This window comes from Agelaius tricolor, unplaced genomic scaffold (genome assembly GCF_023055355.1).
Source record: "Agelaius tricolor isolate 1412-34295 unplaced genomic scaffold, bAgeTri1.0.p SCAF_26, whole genome shotgun sequence".
In the NCBI taxonomy this organism is placed as follows: Eukaryota; Metazoa; Chordata; class Aves; order Passeriformes; family Icteridae; genus Agelaius; species Agelaius tricolor.
The window spans coordinates 6,615,717-6,627,860 of NW_027269286.1; the positions used below are offsets into that span (position 1 = coordinate 6,615,717).

The 12,144-nt window shown below is 39.5% G+C and overlaps 1 protein-coding gene across 6 annotated transcripts in view; it reads left to right on the forward strand.

The window, feature by feature from the left end:
* The window catches only part of ENOX1 (ecto-NOX disulfide-thiol exchanger 1), a 356,085-nt gene that overhangs the window by 72,230 nt on the left and 271,711 nt on the right, over positions 1-12,144 (forward strand). For all 6 annotated transcript variants that reach the window (XM_071448309.1, XM_071448308.1, XM_071448303.1 and 3 more), the window contains exon 2: positions 1,831-1,907. The gene's annotated coding sequence lies outside the window, so the exon portion shown is untranslated. The remainder of the gene's footprint in view (positions 1-1,830; positions 1,908-12,144) is intronic.

Below are 12,144 nucleotides of genomic sequence, written 5' to 3' on the forward strand. Positions count from 1 at the left end.
GACGTTACTGTAGAAAATAAAGGGTAAACTTTGACCGCCTTCTGATCTTGCAGATTTTTATTTGCATTATCTAATAAGTAGCTCCCGCTCATTTTAGAGGAGGTATTTTGCTGAGATTCACTTTAATGACATTCTCTTTGTGATTATGCATTATTGTGGAAATCTCTTTTGGGGAATTGAGTAGGAGGTGCAAAGGGTGGAGATGTAGTGATGTTACTCGTGCTTGTGTGATTGAATCTGAGCTTCTGAGCCTGGCTTGTCTGCAGCTGACATCAACAGCAGGAATGGCTACACAGTGCATAGAATAAATAATCCTAGAATTGTCATGCTTGCAGTGATTGCCTGAAAATATGTAGAGAAGACCAGTGAGGGATTTCTGTTGTTCTTGCACATGAAAGTAGGCAGCAGCTACAAATCAGTGAATTGTTGCTTTTGTAAGAAGAATTGGCAGAATCTTTCATGCTGTTGCTGGATAAAAATTTCTACTGCTTCTGTTCCTCAGAGTGAGTCTTATCTTTCTGTCTGATTATCTTGCAAAAAATGAGCAGTGAAATAATTATCCATGCTGATATTTACATTTCATCTCTCTGCTTGAAAATTACCAGCTCACAGAAGGGAACAGAGGGAGTCCAGGACTCCTTGGGTGGGCTGATCCTTTGGAGAAGCAAATGTCTGCTCTTCAGCTGGGACACATGGGTGTGCTCCCAGCCGGTGACCATTGATGCATAGTGGGCGTAGACAATTCTATAGCTGATTCTCTTTGCCTTCACTGGGAATCATGTGGTAGGTACCAGTAGCACAGCTGCTGTGCAAAGCTCAGGAAAAACTCTGTGCAAAGAAAAGAGACAAGACTTCTTTTAATACGGGCTCTTAATTATCTTTAAGACCTGTGCCTGTGTGGCAGTCCTGTGTGAAATGGTGTTTCTTGTTGCAGAATGCAAAGTTGCCAATAGTGCCACCAAAATACTCAATAGAGCATGTACTAATGATGGTGATTATGCAGAACAGAGATCAGACCAAGTGCATTTGGACGCATGAACTTTCTTCCCATTTTTCCTTTTCTTTTTCTTTTCTCCTTTGTGTCTTTCCTTAGTCTACTGAACCTGTTTCTTTCTACTGCTGCATCTTCCTTTTTGCTTTGTTAAGCACATCAGTTTTAATAAATGCATTATGTTCAGGGTCACTGTGTGAGAATCACCAGGAAAATTTACAGAGACTCCGGGACTAATTGTGATTAGGTGTTATATGTATCCTTACAAGGATGTACATCCATAATTTCACACCTGTAACAGAACTGCCATGTTCAGCATTTCTGAACATTAAAGAAATAATGCACTTAAGGATACCCTTGATTTTTCATGTGGTTTCCCTATTCATGTCACTGTTCTGCTGCAAGCTAAAGGCAAAATACTCCTTAAATGCACATAAGGATGCTTGTGGTTTCCTAAATCATTTATATTTTCTGATATGCCACTGGCATTTTTTCACATTCAATATGTTGTGTTTGTTTTTTCATTGCAAGTGATTGTAGCAAAATTACTATTTGAAAATTTTGGGATTTTTTAACGTTTTCTACTAATTTTGAACTCACGTGTAGAAATTGCTTAAGAATCTTTACAATATTGCATACCTTAAATGTAATGTGCTATAAATTACCATACCATCATTGTTATCACCCACAACATGTCTCAGGTGATGCACAGCTTCAGAAGGACTGGCTCATGGGCTCATTTCTAAGTAGTAATTTTGCACAATATATTTTTTTTTCATTTAATATACTTAAGTCATATACTTTTAATAACTTTAAAAATATATAATCTTTTTTATCAGATCTTGGATTCTGAACTTGAAGCAGTTCTTCAAGATTATATGCTTCTTGAAACTGGGAAAGTATCTGCAATAAATAGGTACGTGTAATGGATACATTCATGCATGTGTTGGATGGTTTGGACCATGTGAGTTTTGTTGACAGTTTAATTCTGAGCTTCTTACAGCTCTTGATAAATCTCAGTTGCTGTGAACAGGACACTGTGATGGATATTTGCAGGCTGAATTTTCAATAACACATGGTTATTGTAGGACAGAAATTTGGAAGGGTATGACATTCACAGTTGCTCAGAGATTAATGTTTAGCCAAATCCACAAACTTCAGAGTGAACAAAAAGGTGAGTCTCAACAAGCAAGTAAGAAGTTTTACAGCTGTGTTGTCTTTGGGGCTTTTTTGCAACTGTTGAAGGTCATAAAGGTGTGAATGTAACTAAAGATGGGAAGGACATGACCATAAAGGTTGAAAACTTGGGTACATTGAAGTTCCTGGAAATTTTCTTCTTGGGTGTTTCAGTGATGCTCACATGTTACTTCAATCATTTACAGAAAATATTCAGGCAATTTCAGAAATACATTCTTGCATATAACAAAGCAATTTCCAGGTGATTTCTTTTTTAAAAGTCAGATCACACTTTATGGTTCTTGAAGCTCTACTGAACGCCTAGCAATGGAGAAAGTTAAATGAGAGAAGATTTAGAAGTTCTTATTCTTTTGAGAGAGTTCATAGACCTAGGCAATTCTTTTGAGATTCATTTCAGTTTGAAGCAGTGAAAGGTTTCTTGAATACTGGATGTAACAGCTGGACTTACCTTGATCTGTGTGAGAAACTTTGAAGAGATTTAAAAATGAGGATAGGTTAAATGCTTATGCATGAAATTCACAAAAATGGATTTTTGCGCTAAGTTGCTTATTCTGTAAGAATTTAAATGCAAAATATCTTCATAGCATGCTTCACCTGTAGGTCCCAAGATATTTAGCAAAAGCTGGAGAAGAACGGTGGTCTCCAATTTATGCATGGGGTCAGGTACCTGCCTGGATCACCTAATGTCCTACTGCTAGAGCTTCTGGATTTTCAGACCTGTGTCCAGGCCTGTCAGAGGATCCCATGGGATGTCTAATTATCCTTTCAGAGTGTGTGCAAAAGATCAATGTTTCCGATGTTTATGTTTTCCTGATATTTCTCCTATCTATTGGTGTGCCCTTACTGCTCCCTTTTGTGATACATTTCTTCACTCTCTCTCATTTCTTCCGCTTTGTTTTCTACTTTGCTTTCTTGTTTTGCTTTTCTATGTTTTCTCCTCTTTTTAATTCATTTGCAGTCTCTGGAGGTATTAGCTGTAGTGAGACCTTACACAAGGAGGAGTTTCAGGGAAAAAAAATCATAGCGGAATGAGCTTCCCTTTTACTGCCTCTCTAGAAAGCCTGCTGTAAAAGGCAACTTGCTGTCATTCCTGTAAATTTTCTTTTGCAGCCAGCTCTGCTGGGTGTCCCCTTTGTGCCCTGTGAACATCTGTGTTGCAGCTTACGTCTGAACCCAACTGGAGAACAAATGTGTGAACCTGCTTCTTATTTTGAGCAGGAAGCTGCTGCTATTAGTAAGGCATGTGGCCCTGCTTCACCTGTGACTTCTTCATCCCCAGCTGGGAGAGAACCAGCTGTCTGGATTCTCCCCTCCCGCCAGCCATGCCCTTGTCCCTAGGGTAGCAAGTTTACCTGCTTTCCTCTAGACACTGTCCAGTGCCTGTCGTTTTGCAGCATTCATTTTCTCCCTGAATTTTCCCCGAGGTCTCATGCAGGAAGGAAGAAAGCAGTGAGCACTGCAGGACTTTGTGACATAGCTTATTTTCTGCTGCTCCTGAAAACTTCTCCTTGCATGCACACAGTCATGCAGGTACCACCCTTCTGCATAAGCAAGAAATCCTTAATCCTTGAAGTATTCAGGCTCCAGGGATGCTGGAGCAGAAGAGAAAGTTTCATTTGCTAGGTTGTGCATAGGGGTTCCAGGAAACATCGACAATGTTTCTGTGCCAATTTTGGACACAGCACAAGACAGCTCGCTGAGCATAAATTAGGAACTTAACTTCAAACAGACTTACTTTAGCCAACTTTTTACTTTAAAAGGGGAAAAAAAAAGAGGTGAAGAAAAGGAAGCAGCAGTGCTGCCCAGTTTGCAAAGGTGCTATCCCACTTGGGTGTGCTCAGGAATGCTTGAAGTGTATAGGTGGTGAACTGCAGTCTCTGTGGCATATGCGTGTCTCCAAGGGAAAAAGGAAATCTGTTGTGTCAAGTTGGCTTCAGCTTATGCTCCAAGGGCTGTTGTGACAAGCCTGGAAGGTGTAGGAACTTTTGTGAAAGATCAGGTGTGATAGCAGAGAGCGACTATAACACTTGGGGGGAGGAAGCCGGAGTACTTGAGGTCAGGCTAAGTTGGCAGCCATCAGCAGGCAAGGGAACACAGCTGATGTAGCAAGAGCATGCACCAATTCAACAGCTTCCCTTAGATATTTGGGTTGGAGCAACTCAAAATTAGCAAATTCCTGGCTGACATCGCTGAAAAGGCTACTGGACAACTTGGTTTTCCTTGTCATTAAATGAGCTCCCTTGCGGTAGAAGGGTATGTGAGTTTCAGAGCTTTTCAAGCCAGGTTAGAAAAAGTCAGCCCCTTTCTTTCCAAAACTATCCATCAAGGCAGTCCCAATGCACCCCAGACATCTCTGGGTGTGTGAATCTTGTGCAGGCAATGGTCTCCCCTGTTCATTTTGTGAATGCATTTGTTATGGAGGGAAGGGCTGGTCTGGCTGATTGTATGGCTGTAAGTGCTGAACAGCAAAAATTTTTAAACAAAAAAATCTGGTCCTCTTTAAACATTGGCGGACAGATATCAGTCTTCCATCTGTGGCAGCCTGTGCCAAACAGCAGAAGAACTGCAGAGTTAGTGTTCTGAAACCTCAGAGGAATAACTGGCACGCTCCAACTTTTTTTTTTTTTTTAATTTTTTAAACTTCACACAAATCTGAAATGTTAAACACAGAAAGTAAATGTGACAAGCAGGCAGAAAGTGGGAAGTTCAGCCGGAAGGGCTGTGCATGGAACAAAGCCCTGGCTCAGGGCATGGAGCCCCTCAGCCCTGCTGCGTGGGCGTTGCTGTCGAGTGACAGCAGGCAGTGGCCACCCATTGTGGAGGCTGTCCTTTGGCTGTCCCCTGCTCTAGGGGCCAGGGAGGTGGCTGGGAGTCTTGAAGGACTATATGGCTCACAAGACCCTTCCAGAGGTGCAGAGTGACTTATACCATGTTGAGATGTGACACCTGGAAGGGAGACACTGAATACGTACTCTATACCAACTAAGCAAATTAGTTTTCTTTAAAAAAAAAAGAAGGCATTCTGATCAAAGAACTTTCAGATACCAACTGTCAGGAAATAGTCTGAATTCTACATGGAGCTTTCTTTAAAAACACAAATATTTTACCTCTTTGGAAACACTTTCAAACTGACTTTTTGCTTAGTAGTGTTACCAGGAAAAAGTAATGCACGCATCTTCTATTCTGTAACTAGTAGGGCAGTAGTACTTCTGTCTTATCCAACCATGATTTGATAGAAAAGTTTGTCTGGACACACTGCTGGCTTATGTTCAGCTGGCTGTCAACCAGCACCCCCAGGTCCTTTTACACCAGGCAGTTTTCCAAACCATTTTTTCCAAAGCCTGTAGCATGGGGCTATTGTGACACAAGAGCAGGACCCAGGACTTGGCCTTGTTGAACCTCATACAATTGTTCTTGGCCCATCAATCCAGCCTGTCCAGATCCCTCTGCAGAGCCTTCCTGCCCTCCAGCGGATCACCATTCCCACCCAACTTAGTGTCCTCTGCAAGGAGACTGAGGGTGTACTTGATCCCCTTATCCAGACCATTGATAATGATATTAAGCAGAACTGTTTAATCAATTAGACTGAGATATTTGGTCTGTTCTTGTTCTTACTTGAGACTGCATCCAAAAAAGACTGTTTTCAGTGAGCTTGAATCAGTCTCATGGAGCAGCTGGGAAATAAAGCAGGACTGTGCATCAGCCATTATGAACTGGGCAGTAGCAATTTGCTTGGTTAGAGAAAGTGTCAGCTTTTAGCAGTTTCCTGTTAGTATTTAATTTGCTTCCCCATCTAGGTACACTGTGTTTTTAGTAATATGCACCTCTGCTGTGTTGTCCCTTTTATCAATCAAAGTTATTTTGCTTTTCTGACTTGGCATGGTGTTGCATCTCTTTGTCTCGTTTGGCAGAGCTAGGAAAATGTGTGTTTATGATAGGTGATTACAAGGACACCACTTTGGTACCTGGGAGCAACTTCTCCTGATTCACTGGAGTGGTGGTGGCCGAGTCCTGCTGCTGAACATGCCATATGCTACCCAGTAACACATGGTGTTAATAATTGGGGATGTCAGTAATGGGTGACACAATTGTCAGACTTAAAAAATAAAGCACTAATAAGGAGCTTTGAAATAGTCTTGTTTAAGATTGGCTGCTGTTTGTAACATCATGAATTCTGAACAGGAGTTTAATTCCAAGTGCAAGAAAAAGAAGGAAATGAAGGCATTTCTGCTTAAATGGATTAATGAGTTTGAGTATGGAAGAAAGCAGCATTCCCCTATGGGAGTGTGCTTTGTCCATGTTACTTGCTCACCTAGCTGTCTGTCACCTGCATGGATCATTTCAGTAGACCTCCCAAACCTCCCCTGCAAAGTCACTGCCTGTCACTACATCCTCTGCATGCATGGGGTGTAGATGGTAAATGTCCAAGTGGGATTTTTAGCTCGAACATTCAAGAAAGCAATGCCAACAATAAAGAAAATTGATACAAGCTTGAGGAAAATGTTTCCAAATTGGAGAGGCAGGTGCACACTTGTGTGGTGCTTTCTGTGTAGATACTAATGATGCCTCCTGTGCATCCCAATGTGTATCCCTATTCACTGTGCAAGGGTTGGATCTGGAATCCTACCCACACAGAAAGTGTATGGTAGCCAAATGTAGCTGCACATGAACAAAGTGTCCTTATTTTGTCAAGATAAAATACCCAGCATAGAGTATCATAAATTGATCCCTGGAGGACAGACCTAGAATATAAACTGTAGTACTTTGAATATATGTGTGTTATAATCGCATTGAACGCTGTGCAGCAATTTGTATTGTATTGCAGCTGGCAAAGCATTTTACCTCCTAATAACTAACTACTATAAATAATGTTGATATTTTCCCCATATTTATAATTACATTAATTGCTTTGTGTATTAATAACAGTTAAGTGTCAGAGCCCAAGCTGTAGCTGCCAGTAATCCACAAGCAACTTGTTTGTATATTCAAACTACAAAATGATGAGTAATTGGCCTTTTTGCTAGTGCATATCACATCACAAATTTTACACAGAAAAGGCCACTGTTACCTAAATATTGTCATGTTTGATATAAAATCTAGTGCTAATAGAATGTCTTCCAGAAATTAAGAGAAACCCTCTAAATAGATCAGAAGACATCCAATGAAAAGTAAAAGAATGGTTTACTTTAGCTAGAAATTGTGACTTACTTCCAAATGAAGCTAAGTTTTGAAAAAAGATGTTTCCTGCTGTTGAAAGTGGCATTTTTCAGAGCCAAAGCTGGAACATCCATATGCAGTGCAATGTTTTTGTTTTGTAACTTGAGATAATTGGGCTAACGGAGTGTCACAAAGAAGCATTTGAGGATTGACTAAATTTTTCAAACAGAAGCTATTTTTTGGGAAAGTTTCCAGAGAAATAATTGTTCTGCTTTGCTATCTTGCGGACTTAGGCATTTTTATTCTTAGAGACAGAGCAAATAGAGATTTCAGCTAAATCTTGCTAAAACTTCAGTTGAACTAAGTAACTTCTTCAGCTTCTAGGAAGTTTTTTTTTTGAGTTTTTGTTTGTTTGCTTGTTTGTTTTCTTCACTTCTGTTTTCTTTGTAGTTATGGTGTTTTATTTGTGTTGAAATCCTTGTTGGAGGCCAGCATTTAATACAGTTGATGGTTTTGAAATTTTGCAAACCACTAGTATTTGTGAGGGCAAGAGTGAAGAGTCAGTTCCAACTTAATATTGCAGATGTACACTGAATTATCCAGGGAAGAGCAAAGGTTGATTAAATTCACAAAATAAGGTGATTCATAGTTTTCTAAATATGTCACTCAGCCTAAAATTAACTCAATTATTTACCAGTCACACACATGCTAATGAATCCTGACAATCTCAATTGACCTGCTCTGATCAACTTGCTGTCACCTAATATTATTTCCTCTGTATTTTCACTGAAAAGAGCGATTGTAGCATTTTTCACATGCAAAACAAAAAAAATGCTTGAGGTTTATATTATTTTTTTAATACTTGCAATTCCAGGGCACTAGTAAATTAATTACATTTAATTAGAGGCACTTCTTTTTTGTGAAAGTGTTTCCTAAAGTTTAATCCCGCAGAGATTTTACATGTGATAGTGATGAATGTGGCTGCTTCTAAGGCAGCATCAATGATACAATTTGAGAAATAAAGTTGAGCTTATCTTTTCATGCAAAATGTGACAAAATTATAGAACTTTAAGACTAATATGGTAAATGAGATTTATTATTATTGCTAAAATTAGAATCACCTTGGAATGTCATTTTTAGCTGTGTTACCAGTAGCTATAAGAAATTTGTAAGTTAGCCAAAATAATACATGAGTTTATCTATTTTCCTACTAAATACAGAAATATACAATTTAAATAAAAATGCGTATTTGTACTTGAGTTATGGGCCAATCTCCAAAAGGCTGCCCTGGATTATGAAATGGTATCTCTCTTTCCCTTTCCAAGGTTTTTGCCTCAAAGCTTTACAGAATCCTGGATGAAAATCAACATTGATCCATAAAATAGACATCACTGTAGCATCCACATGGGTAGGGCACAGCAGCTGAAAAGATTTCTGGCCTGAGGTTATTTCTGTCAGGAAAATGGAGATAGATAAAGATATAGATATATAATATTTAAAGCTGCTGGGCAATGGTAGGCTATTTGCAGACAGTTGCGTGTTCAGCCTCTTTTGCTAGAATGGTTAAGTGGCTAATTAAGTGGACAAGTCAGGTCTCAGCATACCCTCAGGGAGAAGACTGCTGTGTCTCAGCCTCCTGTGAAAGTTCTGGGAGAGATGGGTTTGAAGCTGCAGCAATCTCATTGTGAGTTGTGATGCTGGCTGTGAGGTGGGGCTGCTAGGGACCCATTTTACAGGATTTTGCTCAGTGGCTGCCAACCACAGAGTAACATAAAAAGTTAAAAAAACCTTAAAAATTTCTGAAAAGTTAAACTAAAGCATCATATTTAATTGAATTTCTTTCTGGGTAGTTCCAAATGGTTAATGAATTTGTTTAGAAAGCTGTGTGCTTGATGATTTTGGGTTTTTTTTCTCACATATTTTCCATGATTTTCATACTTGATTCATTCTGTGACATCAGCTATGGTGACCAAACAGTTGTTTCCGTGGTGACAAATTGCAGTGTTACAAGCATGCTTATATGAATCAGGTAAGAAAAACAGATCAACTGTAAATGGAGAAAATTTGCTTGCAAAAATGAACCAGAAATATTTGGTGAAAGTTTTCTGGAGAATGGCTTGGAAATCTAAAAATGATTTTAACATAGGCGAGTCTTTAGTTCATCCAAAAATTCCAGAATGGCTGGTTTTCTAGTGAAGCAGAAAGGGATCTGTCCACATCTGGTGACAGCAGCCACATGGAGAATGCTTAAAGTAGATAAGTAACTTCATAAGAAGTGTGAATTAATTTAACTGCAATAAAAAAAGTACATAGCTTCTTGCTCGTCCTCTAAAGTATGACAGCCAGCATCACAGCTCATTGTGATTAAGGTCTATCTTGCTAATAAATTGCACCTTAAAAGGATCTTGAATGCTTCTGTTATGTCACAGATACAGCTCTGATTCCACAGGGGTGTAAGCCAGGAGCTCAATCACTGAAAATGATGGAGCTGCATCAGGCTTCTGTAAATACAGGGAAAGGTGACTTGTGGTCTCTCTATGTACAAGGGAATCTACGTCCAAATTTAGGACACCCCAAATTATATGTTATGTGGTGTACTGTATTGTCATGGATTAAAATATATTTTGGGCTACATGGTAGTAATGCCAAAAAGACCCTGGGTATATCCAGTGACAATATGAATTAATTCCATTCCCATCATGACAACTCTCAGTGGGAATATTGTGCCTTGCCTGGGCTCAGACGTTATTTCCAATAAGTATGGAAATAATGGCTCACAGTGCTGCAAAGTGTTAGGAGATCTCCAGGGAAATCTCATCAGATTATGTGATAGGTTTGAAATTAATTCGTGTCCCAACTGTATTTACACAATGTACAGTTGTCTCTCTGATGGCTTGTAAGGAAAGGTAAATGCAACCATCCTAAATCAGTGCAGGGACTTGCTGCAATATGCTTTCTTTGTAGAGTATAGGTATTTTTCTGAGTTGTACAGAAAGTCCAGACAACTCAGAAAATGGTTATGTAACATTCTTACACTGCAGACTTATTGTTGTCTTGTTTGTCACCTCATTGTGCCACATTATCATCTTTCTTGCATTTCTCCTTGCCTCCAGTTCAGTAGACGTGAATTTTCACATTGTCCTTTCGAAAATCTGAAAGGGAAAGAACTGTTGAGAAATTCTTGCTTCTGCTGTGGGTATCACCCAGTTATAGATTCATCCATCGAAATATATGTACACCTGTCATTCCTAGGCTGATCTTTGGTGAAGGCTTCTTTATGGCACTGTTCTGGCCTCTTTGCAGGCTGGTTTGGGATTGTGCCAGGCTTTGCCTGGTCAGGTGTGCAGAACTGTGTCATGTTAGGCCAAAGGAGCAAGGTATTATCATCCATGGAAGAATGTACATAGCTTCACCATATTTATAAGCAGTGAATGTCTCAAGAAGCATATGACAAATTTGCAAGCCCATCCATCAGATGAGTTTGTTGGATTGAGCCTCATCTGGGAGCCATAAGCTAAAAGCTCAAATATGAATCCTTGTAAGATTTGAAGTGTGCAGAAAATATGTTGTGTAGTCAAGAAGTCTTTAAAGGACTAGGAGAGGAGTGGTCTTCTTCAAAGATCTGCTTCTACTCTCAAGTTTGAATAGAGGGCTGAGTGTTTTTGGAGGCCCAGGGCAAAAGGGAGGTTAACATCATGTGCAATGTGCGAGGGCTGTGAGCCTGGACTAGATCTTTACTTTTTTTAAAACTCCATGGCTTTTGACATTGCTTTTGAGAACATGGAAATAAAATGGACATAATACTGTGCATACTGCAGCTTCTCTCTCCTCTCACTGATTTAACTTTGTTTATATCTGGCTTCCACATTTAGCTTCAAGTCTTTGCCTCCTTCCTTTCCACTGTAAAAAGGTATTTTCTGCTCCAAAAGGTATTTTCTTTGTTCCTTTGTAGAGTCTTTGGTTTTCTCAAAGATTCGGTGACACAGAGAAGAACTCTAGGATCCTTTCTGTTGACTTTTCTTCCTTGCCTTTTCTTCTTTTCTTCTTTGACTGTCTACAGACAAACTTCTAGTTCTTTTTTCCTTATTTTGTGCTTGCATTCACTCTTAAGAGAACTCGATTCTCCTCTTATTTCCAATAGCCATCAGCTGGGCAGGCAAAGGGTTGATCAGGCAACCTACTTTCTTTCTCTGCAGATTGGTTACATTGATGGAAACATTTGGTACAATGGTTTTGGCTTGCTATAAACTCTAATTCTACTTAAAGCTTCTTTTCCCCCTCCATTTTGATACAATCAGTGCATCAACAGTCACATCTGGCACTGGAGTCTCAATGCAATAGATATCTGGCTGCCTTTCATTAATCATATAGAAGAGAAAACAATAGAAAATCAAAATAATAACTTATTTCCTCTACTACTAATTCTTCCAGATACCAGTTGTCTTTATCACTTATAAAACACATCTGACTACACATTAGAATCTCCTCCATTTTACCCGATAGGTACCAATGCAACCTCCTTTGTTTCTATTTATTATTCATGGTAGCTATATTTTCTATTTAATTAGGAATTGTATTTTTCCCTTACAAGCATTTGAGGAGGAGAAGGGACTGTAAAGTTCTTTGCTCTTCTTTAACTTGCTGATCCAAAGTAGTTGGGACGGCACATGCACCATCCCAAGAGCCATTCACTAAATTCCGATCGATCAGTCACTGAGATGACCAGAAGTGAAACAGATTGCTGATATGCCTGCTGCTGACAGCACAAACACAAGATAGCAATGTTGCAGCAAGAGGGT